This window comes from Dama dama, chromosome 28 (assembly GCF_033118175.1).
Source record: "Dama dama isolate Ldn47 chromosome 28, ASM3311817v1, whole genome shotgun sequence".
In the NCBI taxonomy this organism is placed as follows: Eukaryota; Metazoa; Chordata; class Mammalia; order Artiodactyla; family Cervidae; genus Dama; species Dama dama.
The window spans coordinates 37,571,026-37,599,003 of NC_083708.1; the positions used below are offsets into that span (position 1 = coordinate 37,571,026).

The window sequence follows — 27,978 nt, forward strand, 5'->3', positions numbered from 1 at the left end:
GATAACAGGCCATGACCAGAAAAAACAGCTGAATCATCAAGGGCACACTCTAGTAGCTCTACCAGTTGACACATACACACACAGAACCCTGGGTGGAATAGTGTAGCTCTTGAGTGTCTTCCCAGGGATGGCATGTCAGGCTCAGCTCACTCAGAGAAGATCAAGTCTAACCAACCTATGCTATGGATGACTGAAGGCTTCTAATCCAATTATCTGCAACTGGGTGGGGCCTCCTTGTGGTTCAACCATACAGGAGGAGCTTCAAACACCATCACTGCATACAGTAAAGTCAGGAAATAGATAAGAGTAAATAATCAAGAAAGGGCCAGAGTGGGAGGTACAGCTAGTCAGGATGTAAATGAAAGTGACAGGCCATCTTATGACAAGAGAGCCTTCCTAGTTAGACCTCTACAAGGGTTCTGGTAGGAGATTTGCTGGAAGATAACAATATGAAATTAGAAGTCTTTCTATCTAGATACTCAAGGCCACTCCGTTCCATTGCCAAACACTTAGACCACACCAGATGATAATCCACACCTCCTTTGGAGAGTCAGGCAAAGAATCAAAGAATACCATCTTCAGTCACCACCACCCTTCCCACCCTCCCTGTGGTCTGGTTGGGATATGGCCTCTCTTCCTCTGTAGAACCAATCCTTTTCCAGCAGGACCAGCTTCTGCAGTAATGACCCTGACCCAGTGAGAACACCCAACAGAGGTCTGTGGACCTAGGTTCTAAAACCTCATGCATAATAATGCCTGTTTACTCAGCCTGGTCTCCACCTTTTTAAGACAGAAGGGGGCTGGAGAGACACAAACTAAGTAGCCACACCCCCACAGGAGGAGCCACTGTCCACTTGGGACAAAACTTGACAAGACTGAGCTAGCATAAAAGTAGTGCCAGAATCCCAGCTTCAGAAGCTGGGCATGGCCTCTTTCGGAGGCAGGGTTAACACTACCTGTCCCCACCTCCTCCTGAGCTCAGGCTGGGTGTTGCATGGAGGGTCCTTTCTGTCACACGTGAGATTTTTCCCAGGACCATCACCTTATGGCTCATGGCATGCTGTGGACCCAAAACAGCCTAAACCTATGGGCTATGGTCTGGTCGTCATAGATTTTAAACTATGCAGTTCTTTCTATCGGAACTTGATGGCATGAGATGTCAGAAGAAGGGTTTCACAGTAAACCAGGTGTTCAGAGGTTAGCCTTGGGACATTTCCCAGGGGTATCCTCCTCTCAAAGTTAAGTTTTTGGAGAATCATTCTTACAAGTTCTAAGGATCCATCAGAAGCTAGAAGGGTAGTTGTGGGTGGATGAGAGCAGGAGGCCTCCAACCTTCCTAGCCATGGCAGGAGGCCTCTCCTAGATATCACCTCTGTGGCAAGAATTCTCCAAATGGGAGGAAAAGAGCAGAGAAGAGGAGGAAGAGAAAAGGGAAAATTATAGTAGCAAAGAAAGAAAAAAAATTTAAGTTTTGTTTTACTGTTTCTTTGGTTATACAAAAAGTTCAGAAAATTAGAAAAGATCAAAAATAAACTGTAATTTGATAACTTGGAGAAAAATCACTGTTAACATTTTAATGTATGTACTTACATACTTTTCTATGAAAATGTACCTATAGAGATAAATTTTAAAATAACTGAATAAATATACATACCTACATATACACATACCCATACGAATTCGCTGTTTACTTTTTTCTCTCAACACTTTATTGTGAAAATCTTTTCACATAAATAAATGGCATCATTATCATTTTCATGGCTATGCAGTGTTCTATTATAGTGTAGTTTACACACCAAATCCCTTATTAACAGACATCTAAATTTTTCATCATTATAAACAATGTTCCAATTACTCACAGCATAGGTATATCTTTGCAAATTTGTTCCATTCTTTCCCAGAAGGAGAACTGCTATATCAAAGGTATATACTTCTTTAAAAAAATTTTTATCGGAGGATAATTGTTTTACAATATTGTGCTGGCTTCTGGCATACATCAACATGAATCAGCCTCAGGTACACATATATCCCCTCCTTCTTGAACCTCCCTCCCATCTCCCACTCCACCCCACCCCTGTAGCTTGTCACAGAACACTGTGTTGAGCTCCCATGTCACAGAGCAAGTTCCCACTGGCTGTCTGTTTTACATATGGTACTGTCTATGTTTCCATGCTGCTTTCTCAATTTGTTCCCCCCCTCTCCTTCCCCAAAGGGCTTTTCGTAAGTGTTACTAAGTTGTCCTGTAGAAGTGATATAATACCCATTAACATTTTCTCTGGCAGTGTGGGTATCCACTCCCCTACATCGTTTATGTCTTTAGCCAACTAGGTAGTTGAGAAAACTGTATCTTTGCATTGCTTTGATTACAAGTAGTGTTATATCTCTTTTCATGTTTACTGATCCCTGATAGTACTGATACCCTAATAGTTGGTAAAGAATCTGCCTGCATTGCAGGAGACCCTGGTTCAATTCCTGGGTAGGGAAGATCTGTTGGGGAAGGGATAGGCTACCCACTCCAGGATTCTTGGGTTTCCCTTGTGGCTCAGCTGGTAAACAATCCACCTGCAATTCGGGAGACCTGGGTTCGATCCCTGGGGTGGGAAGATCCCCTGGAGAAGGGAAAGGCTACCCACTCCAGTATTCTGGCCTAGAAAATTCCATGGACTGTATAGTCCATGGAGTCGCAAAGAGCTGGACACGACTGGGCCACTTTTACTTTCACCTTGTGGATGCACTTACTTTTCGTGTGCTTTCAATAGAAATATTCATTTTTGCTTCCTTGTGGGTGTGTCAGCATTCTGTATCAAGGATTCTTACCCTTGCTGTATATGTTGCTGTTGAGTTAACATTTAAGAGATTAAAACTGAAATGTAATTATCAAGCAAGAAAATATTTCAACTAAATAAAATGTAAAAGAAGGAAAATGTTACTTTAAAAACAAGAGAATAAGAAATTCAGCTGAGACAAAACAAAGCCCAGATAGGAAGAGGAAAATTGAAATAAATAGAAAGAAAAAAATAACCAGTACCAGTCAAATCAAAGAGAATTTGTAGAACAATGTCTATTCTAGTTTGTATATATTAGGCTGTCAGTAAGAAAACAGAATGGGGGCTTAGAGGACAATATGTCTTATCTCAGGAAGGCTAGGGGCAGTGCCATGGATCTTTAATGAAGGTCTGTGTAGAGACCTGCACAGTAGATCAAAATGGGGACTAGCATCCAAACCTTTCACAGCACTCTATATCCTTGTTCAGACCATTAGCTAATCCTCCTAGGAGGCCAAATCCATTTAAACCCTCATTTAAGAAGGGCAACAGATAATAAAAGCTATATATGACAAACCCACAGCAAGCATCACCCTCAATGGTGAAAAATTGAAAGCATTTCCCCTGAAATCAGGAACAAGACAAGGGTGCCCACTCTCACCACTACTATTCAACATAGTGTTGGAAGTTCTGGCCACAGCAATCAGAGCAGAAAAAGAAGTAAAAGGAATCCAGATAGGAAAAGAAGAAGTGAAACTCTCACTGTTTGCAGATGACATGATCCTCTACATAGAAAACCCTAAAGACTCTACCAGAAAATTACTAGAGCTAATCAATGAATATAGTAAAGTTGCAGGATATAAAATTAACACACAGAAATCCCTTGCATTCCTATATACTAACAATGAAAAAACAGAAAGAGAAATTAAGGAAACAATACCATTCACCATTGCAACAAAAAGAATAAAATACTTAGGAGTATATCTACCTAAAGAAACAAAAGACCTATACATAGAAAACTATAAAACACTGATGAAAGAAATCAAAGAGGACACAAACAGATGGAGAAACATACCGTGTTCATGGATTGGAAGAATCAATATTGTCAAAATGGCTATTCTACCCAAAGCAGTCTATAGATTCAATGCAATCCCTATCAAGCTACCAACGGTATTTTTCACAGAACTAGACCAAATAATTTCACAATTTGTATGGAAATACAAAAAACCTCGAATAGCCAAAGTAATCTTGAGAAAGAAGAATGGAGCTGGAGGAATCAACCTGCCTGACTTCAGACTCTACCACAAAGCCACAGTCATCAAGACAGTATGGTACTGGCACAAAGACAGAAATATAGATCAATGGAACAGAATAGAAAGCCCAGAGATAAATCCACGAACCTATGGACACCTTATCTTTGACAAAGGAGGCAAGGATATACAATGGAAAAAAGACAACCTCTTTAACAAGTGGTGCTGGGAAAACTGGTCAACCACTTGTAAAAGAATGAAACTAGAACACTTTCTAACACCATACACAAAAATAAACTCAAAATGGATTAAAGACCTAAATGTAAGACCAGAAACTATAAAACTCCTAGAGGAGAACATAGGCAAAACACTCTCCGACATAAATCACAGCAAGATCCTCTATGACCCACCTCCCAGAATCTTGGAAATAAAAGCAAAACTAAACAAATGGGACCTAATGAAACTTAAAAGCTTTTGCACAACAAAGGAAACTATAAGCAAGGTGAAAAGACAGCCCTCAGATTGGGAGAAAATAATAGCAAATGAAGAAACAGACAAAGGATTAATCTCAAAAATATACAAGCAACTCCTGCAGCTCAATTCCAGAAAAATAAATGACCCAATCAAAAAATGGGCCAAAGAACTAAACAGACATTTCTCCAAAGAAGACATACAGATGGCTAACAAACACATGAAAAGATGCTCAACTTCACTCATTATTAGAGAAATGCAAATCAAAACCACAATGAGGTACCATTACACGCCAGTCAGGATGGCTGCTATCCAAAAGTCTACAAGCAATAAATGCTGGAGAGGGTGTGGAGAAAAGGGAACCCTCTTACACTGTTGGTGGGAATGCAAACTAGTACAGCCGCTATGGAGAACAGTGTGGAGATTTCTTAAAAAACTGGAAATAGAACTGCCATATGACCCAGCAATCCCACTTCTGGGCATACACACTGAGGAAACCAGATCTGAAAGAGACACGTGCACCCCAATGTTCATCGCAGCACTGTTTATAATAGCCAGGACATGGAAGCAACCTAGATGCCCATCAGCAGATGAATGGATAAGGAAGCTGTGGTACATATACACCATGGAATATTACTCAGCCATTAAAAAGAATTCATTTGAACCAGTCCTAATGAGATGGATGAAGCTGGAGCCCCTTATACAGAGTGAAGTAAGCCAGAAAGATAAAGAACATTACAGCATACTGACACATGTATATGGAATTTAGAAAGGTGGTAACGATAACCCTATATGCAAAACAGAAAAAGAGACACAGAAATACAGAACAGACTTTTGAACTTTGTGGGAGAATGTGAGGGTGGGATATTTCAAAAGAACAGCATGTATACTATCTATGGTGAAACAGATCACCAGCCCAGGTGGGATGCATGAGACAAGTGCTCGGGCCTGGTGCACTGGGAAGACCTAGAGGAATCGGGTGGAGAGGGAGGTGGGAGCGAGGATCGGGATGGGGAATACGTGTAAATCTATGGCTGATTCATATCAATGTATGACAAAACCCACTGAAATGTTGTGAAGTGATTGGCCTCCAACTAATAAAAAAAAAAAATTAAAAAAAATAATAAAAAAAAAAAAAAAAAGAAGGGCAACAGATAGAAAGGTAGGCAAGGAAAGAATTACAAAAACAGGATGAAGTCTTGATGGGAGCAGGTTAATCTGTCATCTTAATTGCATTGTCTCTTCGTTTTGTTCCCTAATTAGATCAAGGAGCTATTAGAGTTACAGACGCTAAAAAAGTGACTCCTCTTGAAGAAACCATAAACAATGAGATGCCTCACCCCACCTACTCCAGATTTCATGTAAGATAAATTAAATCTCACATGGAGTTCCAAGGAGGGCTCTATCTCAAGAGTGGTTTTTCTGAGAGTACATGACATTATCTTTAAAAAGGAGGAAGGTACCCTTCCATGTCCATTTAGTCTTCAAACAAGTAGCGTGCATCAGATCAGTTTTACTCTGTCTCCATTTTATATATAAGAACACTAAAGTCCAGAAAAAGTAAGTGACTTGTCCCATCGAGGTACTGTCAACAGTGTGCAGTGTGGAGCTGGAATCAGAAACAATCTAGACCAGTGCTGTCCAGAAGAAATATAATGTGAGCCACATATGCTATTTTAAATTCTCTAGTAGACACATTAAAAAGTTAAAAGAAATAAGTGAAATTAACTTTAATAATATATTTTATTTAGCACAATATATTCAGACTATTATCATCTTCACATGTAAATAATATAAAAATCATTTAATGTTTTATATTTTTTATGCTAACACTTTAAAATCCAATGTGTCTTTTACCTTTACAGGACATTTAAATTTGCACTAGTCACATATCAAAAACTCAAGTACATTTCAAGTGTGTAAGAGCTAGGTGTGGCTTTTGGTTACCAATTGGACAGCCTGGTTCTAGATCAGTGGTTTTCAAGGCCTGGTACCCAGACTAGGAGCGTCAGCATCACCTGGGAACTGTTAGAAGTGCAAATTCTTGGGTTCCATTCCAATTCTACTGAATAAGTAGACTGAATAAGTCTACTGAATAAGACCCTCTCGGGGTGGAGGCCACCAACCAGTGTTTTAACAAATCCCTTCTGGTAATTTTGATGCATGCTAAAGTTTAGAATCATTTGTTGCTGTTGCTCAGTTGCTAAGTTGTGTCTGACTCTGAGACCCCATGGACTGCAGCACACCAGGCTCCTCTGTCCTCCACTATCTCCCAGAGTTTGTTCAAATTCATGTCCATAGAGTTGATGATGCTATCTAACCATCTCACTCTCTGCCACTCCTTCTTTTGCCTTCAATCTTTCCCAGCATCAGAGTCTTTTCCAATAAGTCGACTCTGTATCAGGTAGCCAAAATATTGGAGCTTCAGCTTCAGCATCATTGCTCTAGACAATTGCCTCTCCATTCCAATCCATATAAATCTAGGACAGCCATGGCAGGCTAGTACTGAGAAAGAGGAGCCTCTTCTCTTGAGATAAACAATTCTTGGCTAGATGAAGTTGGTGTTCTCTTGTATGGAAGTCTTCTAGTCCTAGTTGTGGTTCCATTTCTTGGGATTATGAAATGAATTATCAACACATAATTTAAATATGATTTCATTTAGTATTTTATTTAAGGAAGAAAGAAACCCAGTAATCACGCTATACAATCACTTTAAATTTGGCTATTAATTTCTCTTGTCCTCAGTTTCCTCATTTGTAAAATGGGGATTGTTTAACAAATGTTAGCAACTTTAAAAAGTATTGCGTACCTACTGTATAGCATAGGGAACTCTGCTCAGTACTCTGTAATGACCTATATGGGAATAGAATCTAAAACAGTGGATATATGTATATGTATAACTGATTCACTTTGCTGCATAGCGGAAATGAACACATTGTAAATCAACTCTACTCCAATAAAAATTAATTAAAAACAAACAAACAACCCACTCCCCACCCAATATTGCACAGATTTCTCAGGGGGAAGTTTCCATATAAATATCTTAGTTTAATTTTTTTTTAAAAAAGTACTATGTATCAAAAAGAAAAAAGGCAGGAAAAGTGACTGGAGAGGGCCCTCTCCACCCCCTATTCATATTTCCCTAATACTTCCTTGCAGACTTATATATATATATCAGAAGACTATTTGAAAAACTACAGTCAAAACTTAGTGGGCAGGAAAGATAATATTATAGATTTTGAACACAGAAGCAGATGCCAATTCACTTATATTTCTCAGAACACTATATTTTGCTGAGGGGGCAGGGTAGGATTCTTGCCAAAATCATTAAAAAGAATGAATCTGAGCATGCCTTAGTGCAGAACTTTCAGTAAACAGGAATTACCTATAAAGAAAATCAGGAAGCTGAACTGTTTGCTTTTTTTTAATGAAGTTACATCCGGCCATAGAAATGCTGGATAGGAAATAAAGACTGATGCACTCCCAATTGTATATTACACCAGCTATTATTTCATCAAGAAAAATCTGATTTAGAGAAGGAAAAAAAACATGAGAAGGCTGAATTCATGAGAAACCAAAGACAACCAATGGCTACAATTAAACATGCTTTTGGAAAAAACTATACAAACAAATCTCCACTCTGTGATTGCAGATTCCTTAGTAGTCGCCAGCTCTCTCCACCCCCTATTCGTATTTCCCTAATACTTCCTTGCAGACTTTTGCTTATATATATATATATATATATATATATCAGAAGACTATAAATTCATCCTAATTTATCCCATTTTATCCCCTTCCTTTTCTTCCTCCCCCTCCTTATAATTACTGATAATATTAACTGTGCGTTTCCAGGTTTCTGTGATAGGATTCTCCCTTGCTCCTCACTCTTCGGTTTGATCAGAGAAAACAATTTAATCACCCTAACAGTTTTCCAATTTATCCTCCCACCTTCAAATGAAAAGACAACAAAAAGGAAAGACAGCCCTTTCTCAAGGCAGGTTCCCATGGTTTTGAGGGAATGAATGGCAGATGCCTTTCTGCAGTAGCGGCTGCAACCTTCTCCAAAGCAGAAACTGCAGCTCAGACTCTCCTCTTCTTTCCTTACCTTAACCCACTACCTCAAGTCCACGTAAACCTTAAAAAACACACACGCACAACTCTTCCAATCTAGCATCCCCTCACACCCTTACACCGCACGCACGCCAGGATGCCCAATGCCACGGGAACGCTCTGCCCACTCGGTGGCCCCACCCACCGCCGCCCCGCCTCCGCTCCAACCACCAATGGTCGCCGCCTGCTGCTCCCGAGGGGCTCGTTGATAGGACAGCGAGCCTGCCACTCTCGCGGGGCCTCCCGCCCTCCCTCACTCCCCGCTGGGGCTGGAGGGGCTGGAGCATCAGCGCGAGTAGCTCGGAGCAGCCGCGGCAGCGGCGGCGCGTCGTTGCAGTTGCGCCATCTGTCAGGAGCGGAGCCGGCGGGGAGGGGGCTGCCGCCGGAGAGGAGGAGGGGTCGCCGCGAGCCGAAGGCCGCCGAGACCCGCCCGCCGACCTGCCGCGGGAGCAGAGGAGAGGCTGCCCTCGGAGCCGCGCGTCCATCACCGCCCGGGCGCGCGGCGCTTCACCCCGCGCACCGAGGGCTCCCCAGGCGCACACAAAGCCGCCGCCCGCGCCTGGGAGGGATCCGGTCGCCGGGCCGGGGACACCCGGCGCCGCCCCCTGGGCACTCTCCGAAGGCCCACCGGCTCCCGGGCCCGCCGAGCAACCACCGGAGCCGCTTCGGCCGCGCCGGAGGAGGCGGGGAGTGGACCATGTGAATGGGCTCCGGAGCCTGAGCGCAGCGCAGGTAAGCGGCCGGGGATGCGCCGCGGGGCCGCGGGGATGCTGCGGAGATGCGGGCCGCGGGCGCCCAGCGCAGCGCCGCCCCCGCCGCGGGGCCCGGCGCTGCAGTCTCTTGGCCAACGCCGCCTCTGGGGCTCCCCGCGGGGCTGCCGGGGAGTTGGCCTCGCTTGGAGTCTTCCTGTGGTCGCTCCGGAGGACACCTCTGCGGGCTGCAGCCCCGAGGTAGCCCAGGGCTGGGGGGTCTATTTCCTCAGGGTGTGAATAGGAATTGGCTTGGGGGGGTGGCTAGGCTGGCCCTGACTCCGCCTCCGCCCTCTTTTCGGGGCCCCCCGCGGGGACCCGGGCTGTGTGTGTTGTTTTAATGTCAGGGATGATGTAATCACTTAATAATTGATGCCCCGTGCTGCTTCCCTCCCCACCCCACTCCACCCCTGCCCCACTCCTCCACCTCTCGGCCTCCTCCTCCTGTGGCCGTCGCCTTCCCCATCGCATCCTCCAGCTTATTTCTGGCACCTCCCTTGCACTTCCCCCATCCTCCCCTCCACTCTTCCTGTGCCACCACCCACCCTTCCCCAGTCCCCGGTGCTGGAGCCTCAGCTCCTCTTCCTTTGACCCCTCCACCCCTCCAGCTCCCTCAGGGTCCTTTCTCCTTCCTTCTCAGCTCGCTGGATTTCCTCTCTACTTCCCTAGATCGATGACTGTTTTTGTTCGGTCGCCTCCCCTCTCTTATCTCTGCGGCCACAGGCGGAGGGGGCTGAGCCAGAAAGAGGCCACCAAGCTTGAGCCCCGGCGGAGATTTGCTGGGACTGAGTGAGAAGAGGGATAATAAAATCACCCTTCTTGCCCCTCCTCCCACCAATAAATCACACAGACTCGCCCGGTGTGTGTGTGTGTGTGTGTGTGTGCGTGTGTGACACAAAGAGCCCTTTCAGTGCACAGAGAGGAGACGCACAAAGTGCCCAAGGATGGGCGCGATGCTTCTTGTTTCTTTTCCCTGGGGCTCCCCTTTTGCTCAGATAAAGCAGTTGATCCTCTCTCTGAGAGTCTTTCCTGCCACATTTACCAAAAAATAAAAGGCCCCAGATGCAGGGTGGCAGGTGCTGGCGTTTTGCTGTATTCATGGACCAGTAGTGTTGTCTGGCGCCTGCAGTACTTCTTAGATTTAAGGGGGAATTGATCTCAGCTGTCCGAAGAGTTGCTTTACTCTCAGGGTAGCACCCTCCCCTGCCCAGTTTTAACTCCCTTTCATGGTAGGGGGTAGGATACATGGGTGTGGGAGAGGAAGAATTTTATTTCCCAAAGAGAGTTATATTGATGTTTGCTAGGAGTGAGGCAGCCTAACTTGCTTCTCTCAAGTCTAAGGAGGACTGAAGTCATTTGAAATGAAGTCTTGTCCGCCCCGTGATTGTTGTTTCACCCTTGTATTTAAACAAGCTCCTGGGGACATTGCTAACACAGCATTAAGTTGGTATTTGGAAGACCACTGGGCACTGTGTCTCTCTTCCCTGCTTCAGGGCAGCCTTCAGACGCCCACATCCTTCCTCTCACTACTAAGCCACTGCCACACTTTCCACCCTTTGTGCTCTTTCTCCCAAGTCCCTGCCCCTCTGCCCCTCGGGTCCTGTGCTTTCAGACGGAGGGACTGTCAGATTTTTGGAGGAAGTGGTTTTGTTAACTGTCTCAGGTGTTGGAGGCACTTAGCTATGAGCGAAGGATGTAGAGAATCTTTTGCCTGATCTCTTAAACCATCTGCTTGATGTTCCTCTTGAAAAGGAAATGTAAATGTAAACCTGGGGGCTTAATGTTCCATTCTGTAAGCCAGTGACTGTTACATGCTTCATCAATAATGTCAAAACTTAGGTCGAACCCATTGATTCCTAAGAGCATGGCTCTTTGACTGTTACAAGTAATAGAACCGTCTCAAGTTCTTCAAGAATTTTATTAGAGAAGAATTGTTATGGTTCATTAAACATTTACTTCTGCACTTTCTAAGGACATTCATCTTGGAACTTTTTATATTTTAAAAAAAGCAAAAGGGTTATTGAGGGTAGTGTTAAAAACAAAACAAAGCGTTGTTTGATGCCAAAGCCAGGAAAGAAAGTCAGTGCACAATAAGCTCACACTCTGTTGACCGAGTTCAAGAGAGTGATGAGGTTGAATGTGAACAAATGCATGTTCTGCTTTCTGTACTTTTATTCTCTGCTTTCTCCTGGGTCTGGAATCTCCTAACCCCATCTGATTTGCTTGGGTTCTGTTCAACCTAAGGCCCAGCTCAAAAGTCTTCTACTCTGGGATGCTTTCTCCTCCTTTCCCCTTCAAGCAAATCACCATGCCTCCAATTTTGTTTTCACACTTCAGCAGCTGGCATTATGGTTGGCAAGTGTCTATTTCCATCATTAGTTTATCAACACATTGAAAGAAGGAACCTGGTCTTGTTTCAACAAATGTGTTAGGTCTTTGGTATGTGCTAAGCACCTGGCTTAATTAGCCTAATATTAGCAGCTATAACAAATAGGCCTGCAAAAATATAATGACTCAAAAGTAATAGATGTTTATTATTCCTCATGTAATAGTTCAAAATGGGTATTTCTGATCAGTGGGTGAGTTTCCTCCATGCAGTGATTCTGGGCTCCAAATTCCACCATGCCTTGGTGCTCCACTGTAATCTGCTTTCAGCTGGCAGAAGCACAAAAGAGAGAGCAGAGGGGATGCACCCACTTTTTAATTGCCTTGGCCTGGAAATGACACTCATCACTTCTGCTTATATCCTTTACTTGAGGGCTAGTTAAATGGCCACATTAAACTTCAAGGGATCCTGGGAAATAGTTATCATATGACCAGAAAAAAAGTCAAGAAGATATGTATTTGGGGCCAGCAACTTTGCTATATGCCACAACTCAGGTGGTGCGAGTGGGAAAGAATCTGCCTGCCATTGCAGAAGACGCAAGAGATTGAACCTGGTTTCAAACCCTGGGTCGGGAAGATCCCCTGGAGAAGGAAATGGCAACCCACTCCAGTATTCTTGCCAGGAAAATTCCTCGAACAGAGGAGCCTGGTGGGCTACAGTCCAAGGGTCACAAAAAGTCAAGAGCACGTACACACACAACCTTGCCATATGATGCTGCTCAACAAGGCACAGTCATTGCCTTCAAGGACTTTGTAGCTTGATGAGAATTAAATGGAAACCTAGAGCCTTTACCCATTATTGCTTTCATTCTTTTGATTTTACAAGTTCAGACCTTCACATTTTAAACATGTTTCCAAAAACTTAGTTTTTTGTCGATTCTAGTAGCCATTTCCCACCCAGTTATTCCCTGTAATACAGTGATCTGATGGCTACGGTACTGACTTTGATGCGGCTCTCCAGTACCACCTTTGTTGGCCTAGATTGTTATCTGCTGATTTTATAGACTTCCCGAATGGCCAGAAGAGTCTCTAGAAATCACAGTCCTATCTTCTGTAATTGGAAGAGGAAATGAAAGAGACTCTAGAGGAGAAATTTCTTGCCCCAGGCCATGTTCATGGGAAGGGAGCCTCATCTGCCCAGCTCTTCAGTCCTGACAGGGTCCCCTCCAACCCACAGATGTCTTGAGTGGGTGGGTGACTGTGAGCCGTGCATCTTCCATGGGGTTAAGTGAGTTCCCGGAGCCAGGTGAATCACTAGTGTTTTGGATAGCCCCTGTTCTCCACAGGCCTCCCCAGGAGCAATTCTGTCCATACTAGTCATCAGACTTAGTAATGCACATACTTTTGCTATGTTGTGGTTTAGTCACTAAATTGTGTCCGATTCTTTGGGACCCCATGGACTGTAGCCCGCCAGGCTCCTCTCTCCATGGTATTTCCCAGGCAAGAATACTAGAGTGGGTTGCTATTTCCTTCTCCAGTTTTTTTTTCCCACTGTGTGTATGCTATAAACAGTTCATTATATTCATCAGTTCTGTAGACGTTAGCCCGATATCTTATTGTGTGCAAGGCACTGGAAGATAGGATTGTGAAAATGAATACTTCTGCTGTCCTTGCTGTTTAGGAACTTAGTCTGCTAGAGGAGATAAAAATAATACATAATAGCTAGTTTTATTGAGCATTTACTATATGCCGAGCACTGTTTAAGCTCTAATCTTAATAATGGTATGAACAGCTGAAACTAATATAATATCATAAATCAACTTTTGCTGTTGTTGTTTAGTCGCTAAGTTGTGTCCAGCTGTCTTTCGACCCCCTGGACTGTAGCCTGCCAGGCTCCTCTGTCCATGAGATTTTCCAGGCAAGAATACTGGAGCAGATTGCTATTTCCTACTCCAGGGGATCTTCCCAAACCAGGAGTGAACCTGTGTCTCCTGCTTTGGCAGGCAGATTCTTTATCACTGAGCCACCTGGAAGCCTAACTATACTTCAGGGTTGTTGTTTTTTTATTTAAGAAAAAAAAAAACCAATAATGATATGAAGTAGTTTTGCTTATGATCTCCATTTTACATATGGAAAGTTAAGCAAAGGAGGTTAAATAACTGACTCAAGATCAATCACAGCTGGTAAGCAGTAGAGTCAGGATTCAGGTCCAGTTAGTCTGGTCTCAAAGCCTTTGCTCTTAGCCACGAGGCAATATGCAAGATAATACATATGGACATAATGATGACATTGATTGAAATGTGTTACATGCCATAAAGGAGGGTGGCATAAATACTTTGGAAATGGATTGTTTTGGTTGTTGGGAAACATAACTTTATGTTTAAATGAAAAATAAAATGTCGATTCCTATTGCCATTCTTCCCATTTTAGACCCTCGTGCTAACCTAGGAAATTAAAAAAAAAAAAAATCTAAAAATGGGAAAGCAAAGCATGTTGACTCTGGAACTACTTTTACTTAGCGTGACTCTCTTATTTTAGGATGGATCCTCTGTGGCCCACAGATAGGCCTGTAAGAGTTTGTGAATCGTCCCACATATTTACTGATCAAGCAACATCCATTCATTGTATCTACCATTTGCCAGACATTGAACTAGATGCCTCAGGGACAAAGAGTTGTAATCCTGCCTAAGAAACTGCCTGAGGGAGGCTCTGACCACAGTGATAACTGCCATGATTCTGGGTCTACAAGGCAGCATGAACTCCACAGGGAGGTGGGAAATTGGGGTGGCCAGGCAGAGAAAGCCAGAGGAGGAACTGGCCATTTGAGTGTTGTGTGAAGACCACTGGCCTGGAAGGAGAAGCGAGGATGCAGGCGCACAGACTTTAGGAAAGTGAAAGTGAAAGTCAATCAGTCATGTCCGACTCTTTGCAACCCCAAGGAATTCTCCAGGCCAGAATACTGTAATGGGTAGCCTTTCCCTTCTCCAGGGGATCTTCCCAAACCAGGGATCAAACTCAGGTCTCCCACATTGCAGGGAGATTCTTTACCAACTGAGCTATCAGGGAAGCCCGACTTTTTAGGTAACTGCAAGTAATTTCGGGTGGGTGGGGATGGTAGAGGGAGATGAGACTGGTGGAAAAATTGAGAACGTTCTTAAAAGTACTTTGTCCAGAAATGCTGTTGAGGAGTTGCAAGTAGAGATGCCGCTTTGGTCTGATTTGTCTTATGAAGATCTGTTTGGCCACAGTGTGGGCTGTTGACCAGAGAGTGGTCAACATCTCTGCAGCTAAGGTAGTTATGGAAGCTCAGATGAGTCCTAGGTGGAGTGCTGCACAGAAGTGGGGATGGGACAAGAGAGACAGGATAAGAGAGGGTGAGACAGTGCCTTGTGGGGCTGCGGAGAGGCAGCAGCGGGGTTCTTGAGAGTAGGAGGAGAAAGACCTGCGGACAAGCAGTGCAGTAAGAACAGGGAGTGGGTGTTTTAGTGATGACTTTTATCATGCACACTTTGGACTTTCAGGTCAAGGTATCTTGTAGGCAGTTGAAAAGATGGGTCTGGATTGAGGAGTAGGATATAAATCAGATATAAATCTACTAGCAGCATATTACAAAATACTGGGAGCTGTGGATATGGACAGTATCAGTGAGGAAGAATGTGTTGAATGGAAGAACAAATAAGGCTGAGAGAGAGCCAGGTGAGCAGAGGCCCCCAGGCTCTGGATAAGAGAGGTGTAGCCAGAGAATTGGGCCGGCCGAGGAGGGAGGGGGCCCTGATTCACAGGAGGGGAGGGCTGTGCCCCGGAGGTTAAGCAGGATTGAGAATGAAAAGTGCAGTTGGGTTTTGTATCCAGCCAGAGCAGTGTGACCACAGAAATCTAAAACTCTGCTGCTCCCCAGACCAAGGTAGAAACATGTTAGCAAACCCCAGAGAACATAGAACCGTAAGGGACTTAGAGATCATGTAGTCCAGCTTGTCCATTTCACTTGTGAGGGAAAATGCGAACCCAGAGTGGCTGGCTGACTTGTCCAAGATGGCAAAGTCATCAGTTAAAGCCAGGCTTCAACCCTTTCAGCCCAGGTAAGGGGTGTGTGTAACCCCTTCCAGCTGGGCCCAGTTACCTAATCTATTTGTGCCTCCCTTTCTTCACCTTTAAAATGAGTTCCTACTTCAGAGGCTTGTTGGGAGGGGTCGATGAGTTGATCCATGTAAAGCACTAAGAATAGTATCCCACACATAGAAAAGCAATGTGTATGCAGGTGTTAATACATATATAAATGTATATATCTATACATCTATACATACACATAACTCATGTACATCTAACTCATATGTCCCTTAGAGAAGGGATGAAAATGTATTGTGTACAGAAAAGGAGATTTTGAACATTTTAGAAAGAGTTGAGTGATTGTCAGTTCTGAGTCAAGAATTATTGGAAAACATAGGAAATTAGTTGAAATAGTATGATGGGAAAATGGCATTTTTAGTAAGTCTTAAGAAATGCAAAGCCTTTCTGTTGTTGAGAATAGAAAACATAAAAGTGCTTTGAAGTTAGCCCTATAAAAGAATGTCTTTGTTTTAGTCAGATAACCAGAATTTTACCCTATCTACAATGTGCGGGTGTGTCCCTTGAGTTTGACTGTAGAAGTCACCATGACTTTCCGAAGGTAGAATAAACTCCAGAGTAGGAAAAAAAACCCTGTGAGTTATGAATTTCATGCACTTGGTTCCTATGAAAAAAGGATGATTTGGGTTATTTAGAGAAATATAATTTTTTTTTCAGTGATTCTAGTTGAGCAGATCTAATTTTTAGCTACTAAAACACAAGAGAAGCCTGAACAGTATTATCCAAATGGACTTGGGTGACATGGAGTTCAGACAGCTTCCGAGTAAGTGGCACTCTGGACTTGATTAGAACACAGTAATCCTGGAAGGGTATAAATTGAATGGATTTATGGTCTAATAAAAACGTGGGAAGAAAAGATAATGCTTACTGACTCATGAAACTTTAACAGCGTTTGTAAGACTCTGAGTTGTAATGTTTGGATGAGAGTGTTTTCCCATCCGTCTTGGCCTGCTTCCTGAATGACCCGCGTCGTGCCTAGCTCAGGGCGTGAAACAGATTCAGGAGATCTCGGGTGCAGAGGTCGTCATTACGTGTTCTGCCCTGGCCCCCCCAAGTCCTCAGGCAGCACCCATTGGTTTGAGCAAATGTGTATTGAGCACCCATGTAAGTTTGAGGGAGGGAAAAATAAGGTGTGGGAAAGTTTTAGCCCACTGCTAATTTCAATTCAGAAGGCCTTTTCTGAGAACTGTGTTTTTCTGATCTGTATTCCTATCTCTGTGGTAGTATAAAGAAGCACACAGCACCCCCCCACCACTCACCCTTCCTAAATACACCAGAATAATAATCGGACCTGCCTTTATTATTGAATCCCAGAGGCCTGAAATGCTTTACATACGGTAATTTACTTAGTCATCACAATTAGACGAGGCGGGTATTACCCCCATTGGTCAGATGGGAAGATTGAGGCTCAGAAAAGTAACTTGCCCATTGTCCCACAGCTAATTACTAGAGAAGCCAGGTCTGTCTGGCTCCTAAACTCACACCTGCTTTTGCTCCAAAACTATTCCTTGTTCCCCGTGTACTTTCAAAGCTTTTGCCTTGCAGTTACTTCTGCATTAGGTTTTGGGGGATAGGAAAAGTACCTTTGCCCTCAGGGAAGCCCCGCTTCTTCTGATGACTTCATGAAGACTTACCTTCCGGGAAGCCTCTGTTGGTCCTATTTTGGGGCTCCGTGGTGCTTGGTTACCAGCTTGTCTTCACCCTTGTCACAGCCTGACTTCTAAAGCAGAATGGGTCAGCTGGGTTGGACAGTAGGAAGATACTGGCCTTTTTTCCTGACTTGGGAGCTCTTTGGAAGTCAGACTGTTTTATTCGTGGTTGACTTGCCAGCTCAACACCCAGCACGATTTCATGATGAACTGTTGTTATTCCCATTTAACAGATAGGGAAACTGAGGCCTGGAGGTGTGGTGATTTGGTCAGGGTCACACAACTAGTAAGCAGAGCTGGGCTCTGAACCCGGGCAGTCAGTCTGATCCAGAACCAATGCTCTTAATGATGAATTTGTTCCATCTCTCCAATGAGTGCTCACCACCTCCTAGCCCAGTACTTCACAGCTCATACACAGTAAAGATAGGCCCTCTTCTTTCTTCCATCCACCCTGGCAGGGAAACAAACAGGAAACGTCAACCCAGGGCTTATCTCATGATAAGGAAAGGGTTTTGGGCCTGTGGTTGCATGACTGTTCTCGGAGGGTCTTAGAGAATGCGTAGTCCCAGGCCCGGTTCTGGCTCAGTAGGTATGGGGTGAGCAGGGTTAACCCTGACATTCTATATATGAGAATGGCCCCGAGGATGGAACCCATCAGGGAGGCAGCTTCTGAAAGATGAGGAACAAAGAAGCAGAGTGACTCTGAGCCACAGTGGTGGGAGCTGGCTGCTGAAGAGGTAGAAAAATCATCCATCAGAGGCAGAGGGAAGTGAGCCCAGGGGAGGCTGGGGATCAGAAATACGCCACAGAAAGATCTCTTACCTTGTGTTTTTAAGATTTCTAAGTACCTGCTCCTTTTGAATGTGCTGGTGGGATTTCATCTGATGCAGTCAAACACTTTCATTTTCTTCAGAGCTTCCATCTTTGAGGTACCCAAAAATAGTAGGCTTTTCATGGAGTTGTATAAGGATTCCATCTGCTTTATACTGAAAAGTAGGGCTTTAATGGAAAATTAAAAATGAGTCAGATCGCCTTTCCCACAACAAAGCTCAGGGCGCTTTTCCCAACCTTTTCTTCTTCTAATCCCCAGAAAAAGTTACTGAATCTTTATTTCTGTGAAATTCCGCCCAATTTAAATTCTACTGAAAAGGCAGATAAACACCAGTGAGTTACTTCATTGCCACACATTGTAGTATCTGTTTGGAAGCAATAACAATTTTAAATGTTGTCACGTGTAAAATTTTATTTTTATTTCAGTTTCAATTTTATTCCAGAAATTGTGTGATATGTTGCGTATGCACGCAAGGATATTTGAAAAACACTAATTTATGTTAAAGGTTTCTCTCATTTGCTCTCAGAGTTTGGAGGGGTTCACCTTTTTCTTGCCTAGTTTATTGTCTGACCTCCTAGAAATATAAACAGCCCCTCATCATTTTCAGATACAGGGCCTGAGTTTGTCACACTCTGTCTTTCTGTATCTTTTATCACCGTTTCCTGCTTGAAAACACCAGTTCTGTGGCTTTCTTTTGTGAGCACCTTTGCCCGATCGATATTCTCTTGATATGTCCTTCACTCTTTCCTGTGGTTTGTAAATGATTCCAGCTGCTTCATCCTGTGCTTCCTAGTTGAGGAAGTGTTCCTGATGTGAGGAATCCAAGGAGCAGAGAATTTCTGTGACTTGCCCACAGTCAGTACATCCAGTTCCTCCTTTAGTTTAGACTAGAATCCAGGTCTCGCGGAAATCTGTATATGTGGGTCCCATCTTCTCAATAGACCATGGCCTGGTATGATGGGGTTTTTTGGTCCCCCTGTAGCTTGTAGCAGAGTCATTCATAGTGTAGATGCTCAACAGGTATCTATTCAGATAGACTCTGGGGGTAGGGCCCTGGAATCTGTAGCTAGTTTCCTGGCCATCTGCTGGCATCTTCTTGGACATTGAGCTTCTGTAGTCTCTGATGGCATCAGGTTCTCTCTCTGTGGATCCATGTGACTTAGGTTTGGGACTGTGCTACACTGTTTTAGGACCCACCATTGTCTTTTGAGAATGGTGTGTGTTTAAAGCTCTTTTGTCCGTAATCTTTAGCTTTTTGTTAAAAATTTAGGGTGGTCAGCAAAACAGTTCCTTCCTTGCCCCCTGTCATCAGGTTTTAATCAACAGGATTTTCACTAAAAAGAAAAAAAAATAGGATGTTATCAGCCAGTGCCCAATGACGTCCAAGACCAGGGGAAAATGCAGAATGTTTCAAAATCTGGAGGAAACTGGAAAAATATGACAGTGAGTGATGGAAGAGGAAAGAGTGGCAGAATGGACTACAGGGCTGGGCCTGACAGTCTGTGGGGCCCAGGGGAAGGGGAGGAGGTGGGCTCACTACTGTGCCCCTGCCCACAGTAAACCTGGGCTTCTCAGAGCTGCACTGGGCAAGGTTCCTCGGCTGCGTGAAAGCCATGATGGCTGCGCGGGTGCCATCTCCCCATGCATTCATTTTTTCACTTGGCATAGCTGAAGAATCTCTTTAGCTGGGAAGGAGGGTTCCATCTTAGGCTTTAGTTCCTACAGAGTAATGATTTAACTCTGCATCCCAACCACAGCCTCTGTATATCCTTCAAAAGAGTGATTGACAGTAAGTCTTACAAAATGTTTTCCATGGTTGCGGGGAGCAATTGCTTGAGTCATTTCTGTAACATAAGACACAACAGCACAACAGGCGATGTTTGTCAGCCCCGCATTAAGAGTCTTCTCAGCTCCCTGTGAAAAGCACTCTGTGATTCCTCATTAATGGCCTCCCCTGCCTAGCCCTCACCTGGATGCCAGCTTTAATGTATCCGAGGGAGAGCCTTGAAAACACATCCTGTGTATATGGACCACTGCTGCAGCAAAGAGGGGAAGGGGCGGACCTCATGCTTCACTGTTGTTTGAAATGCCATTATGGTCTTTGGAAAGAGGTAGTGAACGTTTTTTCCCTTCCTTCGCCATGCGCCGTCTATGATTTCAGAGCTTTTCCTGCCCGCCTCTCCACTGCCACAACCACCACCTTAAATGTCGGAGATCACACACCACTAACAAAATGCACTTTCCCCTTGGCGAGCCTGTAATGTCACCACTTCATGTATTTATCCAGTTTGTTCATGTTTAGTCACTCTGGTACATGTCAGTGTCAATATTGTCTATTTTCAGTAGCAAGCTTCTAGAAGGCTGGAAGCACACCTCATTTAATTTGTGCCATGAAACACTACACAGAACTGTGCATTTATTAAGTGCTTGTTGATTTTGAGTCTATGCTTCAAGTCTGGTAGGTCTTACAAGTGTTCTCAGTACTTCTGGAATGAGATGCATCTTTAGTAAATTTTCTTCTTGCAGATAACACATCACATCCAATGCATACGTAGATCCTCAGCGTCCTGTGTTAGAATCCAGATTTTGATTGCATGTAATGCTTTAAACCTAAAGCATTTTTTATGCTTTTATTTTACCATCTTTTATTTTACCCTCTTGGGTGAAGATGCAATGATCCCAGCTTCTAATTCTGTTAGCAGGTTAGGGTCAAAGCACAGATAGTATGCCATACTACACCCTTCTTTTCATAGAAGTGTGGTTGACCATATAATTCTCAGTGCTACTTATGGTTATTATTTCAACAGATTCTTTTTTTTTTTTTTTAGTGCTCTTTTATTTATTTATTTTTTATTTCTTTTTTTTTTTATTAGTTGGAGGCTAATTATTTTACAATATTGTAGTGGGTTTTATCATACACTGACATGAATCAGCCATGGAGTTACATGTATTCCCCATCCCGATCCCCCCTCCCACCTCCCTCTCCACCTGATTCCTCTGGGTCTTCCCAGTGCACCAGGCCCGAGCACTTGTCTCAACAGATTCTTGATTTCAAACTGCTGAGAGTTGGAGGTAGTTCTCTAGGGGGCTGAGAACTGCTCAGTGAAGGCTGATGAGGTGTGATTTAAGAACCTGCAAGGACTACAGTGTCAGGAGAAGAACCACATACCTCTGTGGGTGTCAGTAGCTCCTGGGAGATTGTGGTCACTTTCGCATGCCTGTGTGCTTAGCTGCTTTGGTTGTGTCCGACTCTTTGTGACCCCATGGACTGTAGCCCGCCAGGCTTCTCTGTCCATAGGATTCTCCAGGCAAGAATACTGGAGTGGGTTGTCAATCCCTCCTCCAGGGGACCTTCCTGACCCAGGGATCGAACCTGTGTCTCTTGCATTGCAGGTGGATTCTTTATTGCTGAGCCACCAGGGAACTGTGGTGTTAGAGAAGACTCTTGTGAGTCCCTTGGACTGCAAAGAGATCAAACCAGCCAGTCCTAAAGGAAATCAATCCTAAATATTCATTGGAAGAACTGATGCTGAAGCTGAAGCTCCAGTACTTTGCAAAGACCCAACTCATTAGAAAAGATTCTGATACTGGGAAAGATTGAAGGCAGCAGGAGAAGGGGATGACAGAGGACAAGATGGTTGGATGGCATCACTGACTTAATGGACATAAGTTTGAACAAGTTCCGGGAGATGGTGAAGGACAGGGAAGCCTGGCGCACTGCAGTCCATGGGGTCACAGAGGGTCGAACACGAGTGAGTGACTGAACACCAGCTGGGACCCCCCCTGGTCAGTTTAGACCTGAGTGTAATGCAGGGAGGATTGGTGCTTGGAAAACTGCAGCCCCAAACACTCTCTGATGGGACCTCAGCCCACCTATACCATAGGGAGAAGAGTCCAGTGTAGCAAAGTATTACCAGTGTCCCATTTACAGTGACCCAAGGAGAGGTCCAGTGCCCTCCCTTGATCTCACATCCCTGCTTGTGACAGAGGTCATTTCCAGGGGTGAAAGGCCCCAGCCTCCACCCCAACAGCAAGGCACCCATGTGCCTGAGATACAGAACGGCCACTGTGGGAGGAACCTTGCTTGTGCTCCTCTGAGCCAGAACATGCAGAAATGATCCACTCGAGAGGACCATTAAGCAGAGAAGGAGCCCTTGTATTAATTTCCTGTGGCTGCCATAACAAATGACCATGTACCGGATGACTTAAAACAGTAGAACCTTTCCTCTCACAGTTCTGGGGGCCAGAGGTCTTGAAATTAAGATGTCAGAAAGGTTGGTTCTTTATGGAGACTCCGAGGAAGACTCTGAGTCCCACGCCTCTTTCCTAGCTTCCCGTGGCTGCCAGCAACCCTTGACTTTCTTTGGCTTGTAGACCCATTAGTACACTTTTTACCCTCATCTTCACATAGCTTCTCCTCTCTGTGTCTTTATGTGGCCTTTTCTTGTAAATAGGACACTTGTCCCTAGTTTTGGTTCCACCCTAATCCAGGACGATCTCATCTAGAGATCCTTACCTTAATTACATCTCAAAGACCCTTTTCCCAGAGAAGGTCATGTTCCCAGGTTTCAGGTGGACATATTTTGGAGGCCATCATTCAACCCACCATAGCCCTCAAAGGGACAATTATTAGCAGTAACCTGGAAGGAGAAAGAAAGATAAGAAAGGTATTGCAAGTTTGAATGCCTACAAAAGAATAGGCACAGTATTCTTTACATGTGTGATTTTACACTATTGCTGTAAGATGGGTGAAGCTAACAGTGAAATTTTTTATGTGAAAAGAAGTTCAAAAGCATGGAGTGTCCTAAAAAACTTTTCAGTAAAATTGAAGGCTTAAGCCATCATCTGAGGGTGGAAGATTTGGAGATGGAAGGGAGACTTGGAGAAAACAGAAAAAAACCAAACAGAAAAATATAGTATAATGTGTTAATAGATTAAAAAGTATTTCAGAGAAGTAGGGAAGCCCCTTTGGAATTTGTGTTTTTAATGGGTCCTTTTAGCCCAGTTTTATGACTTTGCTTTAGTAGTATTTGTCACTTGGGAATGGCAAATCTGACCTTGGGGTAACCTAGAGTTGAGAGTTGGTTTGAACAGTAAAATGAGGAGGATGCTCGAAGAGATTAAAGAAAACATCAGTTGAATTAGCTGCAAGGGCTTCCCAGGTGGTGCTAATGGTAAAGAATCTGCCTGCCAAAGGAGGTGATGCAGAAGACATGGGTTCGATCTCTGGGTTGGGAAGATCCCCTGCAGTAGGAAATGGCAACCTGCTCCAGTATTCTTGCCTGGAAAATTTCATGGACAAAGGAGCCTGGAGAGCTACGATCCGTGGGGTTGCAAAGAATTAGACGTGACTGAGCACCCAGAGAAGGTAATGGCTGGATAGGGGAGTCAGCTGGAACTGGGATGATGGATAAGGCAAGGAAGGGTCCAGGGTTTTAGGGATGTGTGAACACAGTGGATATGGAGGAGACGCAAGGGCCTTCTCACCCTGGGAAGAAGAAACCTAGGAGGTGGAGAGTTCTGAATGATGCCGAACCAGGTGGCTTCCTGCTGAATGGATCTATTCAACAGTAGAATAGAGAATAAGGACAATAATTCTTATATAAAGAATTCAAGAAAATGAAAGTCATAGTCCCCTTTTGGCCCTTGCTTCAAATTATGTATAAATGGTGTCTCTAGAGAAATGGCATGTCAGTCCATTGCACTTTTAACAAATCCTGGATGAGTGTTCTGGGACCCCTGAGACCTTGCATTATGACCAGCCGGCTTGGTGGGGATAATATTTTGAACTGGTATTCAATTTACTTTCCCTTCCTTTTTAATTCTTGTTGCCCTGGGAGTCTCCCCCATTGAGCCGAAGGATTCCATTACTTCAGGGGGAGGACAGAGAATGGCCTAAGACAAAGAAGACATTGTTCGGTTTCTGACTTCCAAAACAGGACCTTGAAGCCTGTTTCAGCGACCAGAGTTAGCCCAGGCCTTCATTTAAGAGAGGCAAGCTTTGTTAGCAGAAAACGATTTGTGGATTCCGAGGAGCTGGGTCTCAGAAGACATGGCGTGTATTGTACAGAGAGGCTACCAGCAGAAGGAAATGCTTTCCTGGGTTGGAGGATGGAGGTGGCAGAGGTTTGGAGGAGACTCGATGTCCCCCACTCCAGGAGAATCTGCAGGGAGAGAGCACGTGTACCCTGCAACCCTACCTGGAACTCTGGAAGAAAGCCACGATGGACTGGACCCTGCCTTGGGGCACATTTAAGCAGAAACAGCCCTGAGCTGATATCCCTTCCCCCTGTTTCCCAAAGCTTATACATGGCGTAGGAGAAATCCCAACAATTGTTGGACCACTGTGGAGGTGCTGTGAGAGCTGGACGGGGTGTCCCAGGGTCAGGATGAAGAGGTCACAGAATAAACTGGGTCAGTCCCACTGCTGAGGACTGGCTGGGATTGGAACAGCAGATTTCCACCAATCCCGTTAGCAGAACCAGGCCAGCATGCAGAACAAAGGGATGAGACATCCCAGGGAGGCCTGTAAAGGCTTGGAGGGCAGGGCCGAGACCAGGTCCTCATCCCATCATGTGGGGCTCTGTAATCAGCCCCTCGGGGAAGGAGGGAGAGGGAAGGAACACAGCCCTGAGAGACAGTCTGAGATGAGCTCAATTTGACTAATTGCCCTGAAGGAGCGAAATTTTTAAATCTGAAGAGCAAGTTGTCTTGCAGTAGCAAGATGTTTTTGGGTTTTTTTTTTCCTATGGTAAGCAGAAATGCAGTGGTCATGATCAAGTTGAAATCAACTATGAAAAATGTGCACAGCTGGGTACTAATTATAAATTTCAAACCTCGCATATTGCATTTGAGCTGTCTTTTAACAGGATGATGGTGGTGATGATGGTGACAATGGTGATGGTGGCAAATTTGCCTAGTTGTATTCATGTAGTATACTTTTCCCTTTGTGTAAATTGTGGCTTAATCTACCTGTACTTGATTCATTCTGGGCAAGAAGTGGGAAGATCTGTGCTCTCGAGGACAATCATAGTTGTCCACTGGGTATTCCAAAGTTTAGTGAAGATTTGGACTTTCCATGGTTTAACTCGTGGCACTTCTTCTCAGGGTCCTCGGTTGCCATGGAGTCAGGTCAGTGGAAAGTATCAGAATTTCAGGCCTTTCTCTCATGAACTTGGCTGTGATGCTGGAGACTAGAAGATCATTTTTACTGGGTGTGATCCATCATATCTTAAAGGTATCAAGGTGAATACTGGAAATTACACTCTCTGACTGACTATAATGGGAGAAGCTCTTCATTTTTATTCAATCCTCATGTACTAAATAAAGCATGAGTTTATAAAGGGATTCATTTCCAAGTATAATTCATAAGTAGTTATCAGAACACTCAAATGAGATGGGGGGGACCAGTTAGCTCTTTTTAAATACATTTTAATCTCTCTTTGACATTCATAAGAGGATGATGCTGCATTTAAGAAGATGTTTTAAAACCTGCTGTTTCTTGAAATGCCTAGTAATTTTGGAAGGGAAAGCTTTAGTCTTGCTTTAAAAAGCATATGTTTGGTGGGGCGGAGTGAGGTGGGAAGTTGCCTGTTAAGATGCTGCTTATGTATTTTCCTACTTGAAAATTATGGTGACATATAAATACATCTCACATTTCCCTCCTCTGTCAGGCGTAGCCAAGGGAGCAAGAGATGGGGAACTATAACCACTTTTTGATAGGAGTCACTAAAATAGTTTAAATTATAGAACTTAAAAAAATGTTGATTAACTGAAACCATTTTCACAATATTTTTGACCTATGAAATAGTTCCCTTCAAAATCTCGAAATAGAATTTTTAAAAATTATAAACATGTTCCAGATGTTAGAGGAAAAAAAAAACTTTTTATACCGTTTATATAAACAACAAAAAGAACATAAGACATTAACTGTTCTTGGTACATGGGGCCTCCCAGGTGGCACAGTGGTAAAGAACATGCTTGCCAATGCAGGAGACATGGGTTCGATCCCTGGGTCAGAAAGATTTCCTGGAGGAGGGCATGGCAATATCCTTTAAAGTTGTGTTTTATAGTTAATATTTGAAACTGTTGCTATCTTCAATTGGCATTTATGTATGCATAATATTTTTAACAGAAAATAGCATTTTCTACAGATGCACGTAAGCTCAGAGCAAATTCTGCTAAATGGAGACTTTTCTCAGAATAGCATTTCCCCCCTATTCTGAAATGTGTACATATTTTAGCCCAAATATTTTCACAAGTCTTTTGTCTCCATTCAGGATTCTTATCATCGATAAATATTTGTTATAAGGCAAAACTCATGAAAATAAATTCCTCTATGGTACTTTTAAATGCTTTATCACATTTAGATGACACAAAATTATAGATCATTCCTAATTTAACTCTGTTGTAGTACAGAATATAAATGTATCTGATTAAAACCAGGAACATCATCAAAATATTGCCACAAGTTTAGATGCTCCAAAACATCCATAACCCTATTTTAGAATTAAAACTTGGACACTGAATTCTCTAATGTGGTTAGTGCCCTTCTTTGCTCTTGTTGGGATAAATTTTAACATCTTCCTATTTGTAAGCCTTGTTTTCAGTAACTGCACTTGGTTAAACGCTTTTTAAAATCTGAAATGTTTTGGCACTTCATTCCTTATGTTGAGCAAAGATTTCCAACTGTTTCAGAACAGAACACACCCCAACTTCACAGCATTCATCCACATACCATCAAACACACTTAGGTTGATTTAGAGAATTATTTCTCAAACATTTCTAAAGCCTAGTTGATGGTGACAGGCAGCAAAATAGAAGATGTGTACTTACAATGCCGCAGTGTTTTTTGTATTCACAAAAACACTTGATCACAAAAATTTCATAGTTCAGTTTTTCTGTTTGCAAGAGAATCTGTAGACGTAGCAATTGCAGTTTGTTAGGATATAGCCACTTGTTGAATGCAGTTATGAATTAGGTGTATGCCATACCCACTTCAAATAACTTTCTGCCCATAGGTTTCTTGATTTAGTAAGGACAATTATTTATAGCATCACAAAATTTGTATTCTGCAAAAACAACATTTGTGTTAAACTTTTGACCAATTAACAGTTGTGTTCACACTAGCATGAGATATTCCACCTGTGACAGAATGAACTTTCACAAGCTTTATTTTGATCCCAGGAAATAGATGGGGGGAAAAAATAAAACCATAATCGAAATTAATGGATTTTTTTCTGTTTAAAACACCTGTTAATGCTAACTTACAACTGGAATCATTTGTATGGTTTTTCTTCTGTTAATGAAACCAACAAATTAAAGGTATCACTTCACTTTTCCAATGTGCACCAAAAAAAAAAAAAAAAAACTGAACTCAAAAATTAGCAGAATCAACATAGAATAGCAGTCGTTTGATCCAAAGGAAAAGTCATGCTTCCTAGAGTGCTATCAGTGAGCCTTCCATAGCTGTCTGTGTTAAATTGTCATCCTTGGGCACAGTCTTATTACAATAACTGTTATGTTGACATTTGAGGTAGTTGCTGAGGCTTCCTTAGCATCAGTATATTGTATTAGCATATACAGACTTACAGAGTGAATAATATCAGTGAGGCTCCCATGCTAGATAATACCAGAGAACATTTTGTGCGAGCTCACATTCATCATCAACTTTCTTAAAAAAGCAAAAATGTGGTAATTTTT

General features: G+C 43.3%; 1 protein-coding gene and 1 long non-coding RNA gene across 5 annotated transcripts in view; one reads left to right on the top strand and one right to left on the bottom strand.

Annotated features, from left to right (window-relative positions):
* Window positions 1–8,898: 8,898 nt before the first annotated feature.
* Window positions 8,899–27,978, top strand: part of FYN (FYN proto-oncogene, Src family tyrosine kinase) — a 212,742-nt gene continuing 193,662 nt past the window's right edge. The window contains exon 1 of one of the 2 annotated variants that reach the window (XM_061131686.1): window positions 8,899–9,328. The gene's annotated coding sequence lies outside the window, so the exon portion shown is untranslated. The remainder of the gene's footprint in view (window positions 9,329–27,978) is intronic. The other variant, XM_061131690.1, reaches the window with a different exon arrangement.
* LOC133048099 (uncharacterized) lies at window positions 10,215–27,495 on the bottom strand. 3 transcript variants are annotated; one of them, XR_009690948.1, is made up of 6 exons: window positions 27,112–27,495; window positions 22,793–22,916; window positions 21,446–21,700; window positions 18,267–19,610; window positions 17,430–17,895; window positions 10,215–12,000 (listed from the first exon to the last, which is right to left on the bottom strand). It is a non-coding gene; the product is annotated as an uncharacterized LOC133048099 (long non-coding RNA). The 3 variants fall into 3 exon arrangements; XR_009690947.1 differs by having other exon boundaries at window positions 17,430–18,443; XR_009690946.1 differs by having other exon boundaries at window positions 17,430–19,610.